Consider the following 9533-nt stretch of genomic DNA (forward strand, 5'->3'; position numbering starts at 1 on the left):
ACAAATTTTATAATCTTTCATTTTCGTGTTAGAATACTGCACCACTTTTTGATTTGCAGTGACTGGTAAGAGTTCGTCATTATACTTTTACCATGAACACAAGTTGAATCTAACTTTTGTCAGCATAATCACAAGATTTTTTTCCCTGTTTTGGTTATTGTCAGCATTGACAATCCTGGACACATATTCATATAACTGAAATATTGCTCGTATGTTACAGGGCAATGAGCTGCGAATACGGCCTGCAGAATATTATTTGTATGAGCAAGAGGAACTATGCTTTTACATATCATGGTTAGGGGTCGTGAGAGACAGGAGATTGTGATTGGCTATCGCCTAGCCAACACTGATAATGCGGTAATTAATCCTACACACAAATCAGAGATCAGAAAGTGGTCCCTTGATGATGTCTTTGTTGTCATCTCTACTGGAGATTGAAGTCTTAAAGTAGTTTTTGGTAAGTTTCACTGTATGATTCAGCTGTTGTTTATTTGTAACACGAGTCCTAGTTGACCGAAAAGAAGGAAGATAGTCACGGAATCAAATCAAAATGCCATTGGTTCATACTAATCTATCTTTAATTGTTATGTCTGTATATGTTTGTACAGCTGATCACCTGCATTCTCTAAATTTTTTATTGCTGCTCTAAATTATTCATGGATCTGTTTGGTAAGTTTAAAGATAATTCTTGCCTTGTGTCTTTACTTAATTTGGTATAATTACAGTGCATTGATAGTGATAATAATAGAATTCTACAGTTGAAAATCATGTGACAAAAGCATTCTTGGCAAACGGGTAGTGTTTGGTCCCAAAATACACCAAGCGAGCCAATTGGTCACAGGCCTTTTGGACATAGGTTGGCTGGATTTGGATCTTAGTTTGTATAATGCCAAGTGAAAGAAATTCCTAAAAACCAAATTCATATATTCTGATGGTCTCTAACCTAATTGTCAAGTAGGTGTTTCATGGTTTTAATAGCATGATATTATGTTTTACAATGTTCTAATGATCAAAATCTAGTAAATTTAAATCTATTCATGTTTTAAGATGTATAGATCTTTAAAGTGGATTTTCAATTTATCTGTCCTATCATGTTATAAATCATAATAGTGCAATTGATATCCTTTATTCTTGTATCAACTTGATGTATCAATTAGTGACCACCTAAGTATGTGAATTTTAGTTTTTATGTTGTTTTTGTTATGAGGGTGAGCTGTGGTGCAACAATAAGGTTGCTCTATTGCAATCTAGATGTGATGGGTTTGAAACATGGAAACAACCTATCTATATGAAGGACATGGCTGCATATATGTAACTTTCATAGACTCTGTAGCGATAGGAACCCCATACACTGGACCATGCTTTTAGGAATTTTTTTAATTATGTAGATTATAGCTAACAATTTGGATTTTCAATTTAGATAGCCTATCATTAATTTTCTTTAAAATCATTAATACCATTCTAGAGGAGCTAATGACACATGTATAATATATATTAACATAATGCATTTGATCTCTCTCTCTCTCTACACACACACACATAATATACATATATATATACACTAAATACACAGACAGAGAGAGAGAGAGAGAGAGAGAATTAGGTGGAATGCTTTTGAGAGTATAAGTACTTTCCATTGCAAATCAATGAAGGTCCACTCAAAATGAAATCGACATGGTTGGTCATGATATATATATATATATATATATAGGGAGAGAGAGAGAAGAGAGAGAGTTACGCCGAAGTGCTTCTGAAAAATATTTAGCTCCAGATACTTTCTGGTGGAAATTAATCCAGGTTATCTTAAAAAATTAAAATCAGCACCGTTGATCATGATGTATGATATATGAAATGGCTTAAAAATAAAAATCATTTATTTTGAAACACTCTAACTTATAGATATAGTCGACAAAAATGAACGATAGCAATATAACTAGTGGGTAAAAATGTAAAAGAAACTATTTAATTTATAACTCCAAACTATTGATCTTGATCTAAATATTTTAAAATACATGAAGGTTAAGTTTTAATTATTTACATTTTTTTAAAATTATAGATTAATCTAAAATATGACATTAAACTTTGAAATTATTAATTTTGTTTTCATTTGATGCATATGTAAAAAAATCAATAGTTCACGATTTTTGGTTTCTTGCCATATTATATTATCGTAGATTATAACCAGTGGTGCCAATTTTTAGAGTCCCTCCACTGACTTTCACTAGGATGTATCTAGAGCCAAATACTCTTTGAAATATTCTGGCCTCTCTCTCTCTCTCTCTCTCTCTCTCTCTCTTCTCTCTCTCTGTATGTATATATATATATATATATATAGATATATGTTTGTGAATTGTAAGGAATGTCATCTCTTACCCCACATTGAACTATCTTTTCATAAGATTTTTTTCCATTTATAACTAAATATTAAAACAAAAAGATCTAATTATGCATAAAAAACTATTGGTAAGTATTAAGCACCTTTCTTTCATATGCTTGAAGCAATGGCATCTGTCTTAAACTAGTTTCTTTTGATTAGACTCCAAGGATTAAGCACTTTTCCATCAGATCCACATAGAGCTGCTGCAAATTTAGATCCTATTTGGAGAGTGACTAGATATTCATATGTTATTTGTCTCTGGATTCCTCAACTTATTGGTTGATATTTCAACTTGTAATCAGCCTCGTTAATTTTCATAGTCCCTTAATTTTACCTTAATTTTATTTCTATTCTCTCCAGCAAATCCCAACCATCCTTTATTTTACATCTTGACCTTGACCTATGCTATGGATAGCATTCTCGAGCGTACTACTATGTTATTTCTGTGAAGGTAACCGAGGAAGGTTTTTGCCACCACTTGTCAGCATTTCACTATGCTAAAATTATTCTAACAATAAACTGCTGTAGTTCTTTTTTTTTTTTTTTTGCCCTTTTTAAGTTATTCTTTGAGTTAACTCATTTATCTAAAAAATGAAATTAATTTTGATTGCAAATTTGAAAGCAAGCAAGCTTCATAACTTAAAAAAGCTATAATAATTTAGAATTAGCTTAAGTCATGTCTATATATTAGATGATGAAATAACATGAATTTTATATGAAAGCCTGAAAGTTACCTAAAAGTTGCCTGATTGATTTTCAAGATGGACAATTGCTTGCTATTTGATTTTTTTTCCCCCTTTGCCTTTTTTGTTTTTTTTGTTCTGTTCTGAAAATTGTTTCGTTTTGGGGGGCATGGAAGGTGGCCTCCTAATTACATCGGCGGCATAATGTACATAGGAAGCTCAATAATGACCATTTTAGTGATATAGGTCTCAACTTTGGTTCTTCACATATTGATGGCAGCTGGGTCACTGACTTATCTACTGATGGCACACTTTTATTCTAATCTGGATTCCATGTACTGCCATACAATTTCTTTTCGACTTACAATAACTACATTGCCATTGTGATACACTAACACATGGAGCAGCTCTGACGTGCCTGTATTTCGGTATTCGCCTTTGAATCTGGATTTGGATTTGCACAAGCCAACTTTCCACCTCTTTTCCCCTCTACAAGTGGAAATTGTCAATGTGGACGCCATTGATCTCAGTGATGTTCGGTATACCTCCTCAGTGTCTTCATTGTCCCTGTAAATTGGAAGGGATCCTAATGGAGTCTGTTATTAGACTGCCTCCAAAAGTCTAAAGTCACTCAACCTTCAATGAACTCAACGGAGAGAGCTTGGATTTGTCTCATAATAAGCTCAATGACAGCATCCACCAAACATTTGTGAAGCTGAATGAACTCACCATATTGCAAGTTGGCAACAATGAGCTTGTGGGTCGGATTCTAGTTGTCAGATGCCTACATGAGTATTCCAAGCTCTTATGCTAATAACAATGGGATGCGCAGTTTCAGATTAGGGTTTCATGTAGTCAATGACAACTAATTGAGCTATTGGATTTTTGATCTGATTGGATAGTCCAATTAAGTTCTAAATTCAAATATTAGAAGATTAGTTAAAGGAGAGAAAAACTATTGTATAGTTTCTCCATCTTCCTTCCTTATATTATTTGAATTTTTTTTTGAGAAAGTTAGATCAAAGACTAAAAAGACTCGAGAAAGAATACTTTCTATGTTTTATCTTATTCTTATATCACAGTATTTGAACGGCAGATTTCCTTGTTGAACGATGGATTTCTTTGTATACTTTTCATTATGATTATACGCACGATCTGAAAAGTTTTTTAGAAGAAAATATGCGATTCAATCTATAGATCCTAAATTTTTCAAATTTTGTAGACTTTTCAAGATAATTTTCAAAATCTGGATTGACATTAAGTTTTATTTAACATTAGTATCTGATTCCCAAAATTGAATTTGTGAGTTTATAGATTAATAGAATTTTTTATTAGATATATCCTCTTATATGGGCATTACTTTTTTTTGAATATCAGTACCAGTTGAAAGCTCTTGATATATTATATGTAACTAGCTTAGAATTCCGTGCGGTGCATGGTATGTGATTATTTTTTAAAAAATATTTTTATAAATTAAAAATCTAATAATATAAAAGACATAATAGATGATATCAAATGTTCTAAATGAAAATATAAACTCAAATTATTTAAATAATATGATATTAAGAAGTAACATAATCATCTATCTTTTGTTATAGAGAAATCATTTTTTGAATCAATATTTCTAGTATTATTTATTTTAGAATTCTCATCATTAAGGAGAGTACGATTATCTATTTGCATCCCATGCATATTTTTTTTCTTCATAGTCGTATCAATAATAGAAATTTCATCCTCATCTACTTCAATCTGCAAAAAAAAAAATAGTTATCAATTATTAGAATAAAATATATAAATATAATCATCTATATATAAAAAAATAAAAATACATCACTCATAATGAATTTTCATCGATTTCTTTTGTTTTTTGATTCGTTGCATGTATCGTTCGAAACTATTTTAAGAACAGTAATATTTTAAAGCCATGCGATGCATTGCATGTATCATATGCTATATTTTAGCATATAAACCCATGAGATGCAGGGATACAATTTTTATAAAATAATATTTTTATTTTTTATCTATTTTATTATATATATTTATATATATTTTAAAAATAATTAAAAAAATAAAAAAAATATTCTACGCATGGTGTGCATTATAAGCTATCGGATAAATCTTGTGAAGATCCGACGATCTTAATTCCACGAATCTCCTTTCTAAACCTATCGTTTCTTATAATTTTTTATTTTTAACTATTTTTAAACTCTTCCATCTCTTCTTCCCCTTCTCCTTCGATCCTCTGCTCCCACACCTCTAACTCTCCCAATGACAGCATTGACAATATTGCCCGCCTGTCATCATTGCCACTAATGGCAGTAGCATCTTCGAGATGGAGATCAAAGAGGTTTCATTAAGGGGATTTTCATTTCCCCCGAGTTGATAAGATTTTTGTTGTTTTCAATAAAAGGCAAGATGTTTTTTTTTTTTTTTGTAGGAGTGATTGTATAAATATCTTTTTTTAATCCTTTTTGAATAGCTTTATTTATAAAAAAAAATCATATAAAGTGTATTATTTTGCCTCAATTTCTCAATTATATGCACAGTCACACAGTGAAAAATAACAATAGCTATTAAACATTGTCCACAATATACATATTTCAAAGTTATTTGAAAAAAAAAAAAAAGGATATATGATGAACAATGAATCAAATAAATAGTAATTTTTAAATAATCATTTATTATTTCAAGTAGGCCATTTTAATGGGATCAAGTACCATTCGAAACATCGGTTCGGTTTATCCCGCAAGCGCTCAAAGGATCAACTTAGATGCTCTTTAGCCTGAAACCCTAATAATTGCGAGCCCAATCTAGCCTGGCCCAGCATCATCCCTTCTTGTCCAACTATCAAGAATCGTCAGGATCTTTCTTGAAATCCTAATAAATCGGCATTAAGAAGATGCCGGTGCTTGCAATCTCCAATATACTCGTATCTCCTCTTCTTGTTTCTTTCCATTTCCTCCCAGTTTGATCTCTCATCGCCAATGCATTCTTTTTTGAGCGCAGGTCGTTCCTCATCCGTCCAGAGGAGTTACCTAAGGTTTTCCTTTTCTCTATTATCCTAATATACCTCCATGTTTTTCTATCATTCCCATATTCCCCCCAACAATCGCATGTTATCCTGTCAACGGGTAGACAATAAATATGCTAATAAATAATGATGGTTCTAATGTTGGAAAATTTTCTGTTTTTTCCACACCATGCACAAAATAAAGTTTGTTATTATTTTAATCATTTTTAAACTTTTTCATCTCTCATTCTCTTCTATATATATTTTAAAAATGATTAGAATAATAAAAAATTATATTTTGTGTATAATGTGGATTATAGATTATCAGATAAATCTTGTGAACATCGACGATCTTGATTTTATGAAGTCTCTTCATAAATTCATTATTTTTATTATTTTTATATTTAATTATTTTTAAATATTTTTATCTCTTCTTCTCCTTCAATCCTCTTCTTGCACATCTCCTCATTTAGTTAAAAAAAAAATCCACTTATTTTGACAGCAGGTTAATGGGGTCCGACCGCTCTCCCCAAGCCGAGTCACGATCCGCTCACTCGCGGCTCCCTCCCACTTTCCCCAAAACCTACGACATCTCCCCATACTCCCTCACCCTCTGACACATCCACTCCGCCTCCTCCCCTTTCCCCATTCTCCTCTCCGTCGCCACCCCTATCTTCGCCGCCCCCACCATCCCGTTCTCCTCCACCACTATGCCCCGCCACCGGCTGCACCATGACCGCCGCCTTACTCCGCACGAGGGCCTTGAGGTGCGCAATGCCATCGTTCGATCTCTCGGATAGCGATCGAGACTCGGGAGGAGGCAACTCACTCGACTCCGCTCTTCTTCCTCCTTGTCTCCCAACCTCTCTTCGATTCTCGAATCCCTAAAGCTCTTATCCCCATCTCCCCCTTGCCTAAAGGCTTCCCAACCCTCTCTCTGATCCTTCGTGCCCCCTTTTTCGCCGTGCGCTATTACACTGCTTCTCGAGGCTTATCGAGGATGTAGTGCTTGGCTCCCTCTCCCTTTCTCAACACGAAGGGGCCGAATAGGGAAGCCTGGGCGATGATTTTTCTTCCATGTGGGAAGTCTATCTTCTGCTTTCCTAACATACACAGCTCTTCTTCAGTAAGGCTCTTCTTCGATAAGGGAGAGAAAACCAAATGAAAATCCGCTCCAATCCTCCCATGATTTTACTCCATGCAACAAAATTTTTTTTTATCCATATATCAAATGGAGACACACCAATGCAAAAGCTCTGTTTTAATATATATACTAGCATGTAACCCGCACTTTGCGGCAGAATTTAATTTTAAACAAAATAAAAATTTAAAATATTTTATCATTATATAATTTTTTTATACAATGTAATATATAGTATTTTCATTAACCGATGAACTTAAGTTCATATTAATTTTCAGCTGCCATAACCTCTTCATTTAAACTGAAAATACAAATACCAAAAGATTTTATTAGAATCTATCCTATACATTAAAGAATCATGTTAAAATACAACACATCGGTCTGAAAATGTAATGAGCCAATTCCGCATCTAATGTTATAATGAGTTTAAGAATGGCAGTTAGATAGATTTTTTTGAGTATCCAATCCATCTCGAACTCTAATAGGACTCGTTTAGCAATACTCAAATAGAAAAAAGATGACTTAAGAGACAGAATATAGCTGATGGATATTTTTAAATTGCATTCTAGGGTTAGGTTGTAATAAAAGTTTCTTAACCTATTTATTCCATTTTTTTAGCCAAACAATCATTTATGAAGCTAAATTAGACCGCTTGTTCTAAAAATTAATAAGTTTTCTAAAAATCTAATCCTCCTTCAAAGTTTAAAAGGTGGAATAGTTTTACCCTCTATTGATTCCTCCAACTTATTTCACTTAATTTAGCTAATTTTGCTTTCTTCTTTCGAAACCTAAGTACCAAATAAGACCTTAAGCATTCATTGAGATGAAATATTAGAGCTATTTATCCTCTTTTTATACATTTACTAACAAATAACCAGTGCTACGCAACATGATTCCATTAATTCACAAAAAAAAAAAGCAAGAATATAGTAATAAGCAAAAGCTAGAGTTGTATTGAACATTAGATGCTATGTTAAGATCTACATGGTATATAAATAAGAATTACTACTATACTTATTCTCTATTGATGAATACTTGGTCTATATAATAAAAAATAATTAAAAAATTGCATTACTCTCTCTATTTCAAAGAGCACAAAGAGTATGCTGATTTGGATCATAGCAGTCATTAAATATAAATCAGTTGGAAGGTATAAGGTTTCTATAAAATAGAAAGATTTTAGATGAAGTAGGATTTTTTTTTTTGCCATTGGCGGTAGAAGAATTAGGGACTAAAGTAAATTTGTATTAGAAGAAGCAGGTTCTGCCTAAAAACTTCTAATCCAAACAACCAAATCCTAGAGGTGAGATTTTTTCTCAAAAGTAAATTTCAGCAAGTAGTCCCTTCATTTTTCTCATCCCTTCTCGACAAAGCACAAGACAATTCTCTAAATCCCTCTAAAATAAATTATTGTATATAAAAGAAATCCAAGCTAAAGCATCCAAAATAAACAAAATTTGATCTTTATAAACCAAATGTATAACATAGATCACAAAATCTCACCATCACCAATGCCAAACAATCATCCAAAATAAAGCAACAAAACATACCAATTATTTGCGATAGCCTGATCAAAGAACATACTTAACATACAAACAATAGCTATACCTGCTCAATCAAAAATATTCTTTGTAAGTCAATCAAAAGTATTTACCATCAAAAAAAGAAAAAAGAAACATGAACAAAACTCTCTCAATAGAAAGAATGGATAGACGAATATCAAGAAAACATGCCTAGTGATTTTAAAAGATGACAGAAGACTCACCATTTCTTTAGATTTCTCTTATAGAAGAAACATGTGCAAAAGGATAGTTGACATCATCAAAATCTTCTTTCAAAAACTATAAATAAAAAAATAAAGATAAATTAATTTGGAGGCCACCTTTATACCATATTATTTTGAAATAACCTTACAACAAAACACTTAATCAAGATTTAAAAATATTTTAAAAAATAAAATGAACAATCATATATCAAGATAGCTTATCCTTGAAATAGGAAGAAATAAAGAAGTGTATATGGCTTCTTTGCTATAAAACATGCAATATCCTTGGAGAGGATTTTGTATCATGATTGATTTTCATATCATTAATTGATAACAAAGTACTCAGTCATACATAAATTTTTAGTCTATAATAATTTTAATAATCAATTTAAAGAAGATATACCATAAAATATCTAAAGCAAAACTCAAAGTTATTCTAGTTACTGCATGTGAAATATAATCAAATAAAGTATCCTGGGTATGTCTAATTTTTCCAAAGCTTATCTTCCTATTTTTAGTATTTTCACTCTCTAAAATCCTTTATAAATTTAAATCAT

This window comes from Elaeis guineensis, chromosome 1 (genome assembly GCF_000442705.2).
Source record: "Elaeis guineensis isolate ETL-2024a chromosome 1, EG11, whole genome shotgun sequence".
Taxonomy (NCBI): domain Eukaryota; kingdom Viridiplantae; phylum Streptophyta; class Magnoliopsida; order Arecales; family Arecaceae; genus Elaeis; species Elaeis guineensis.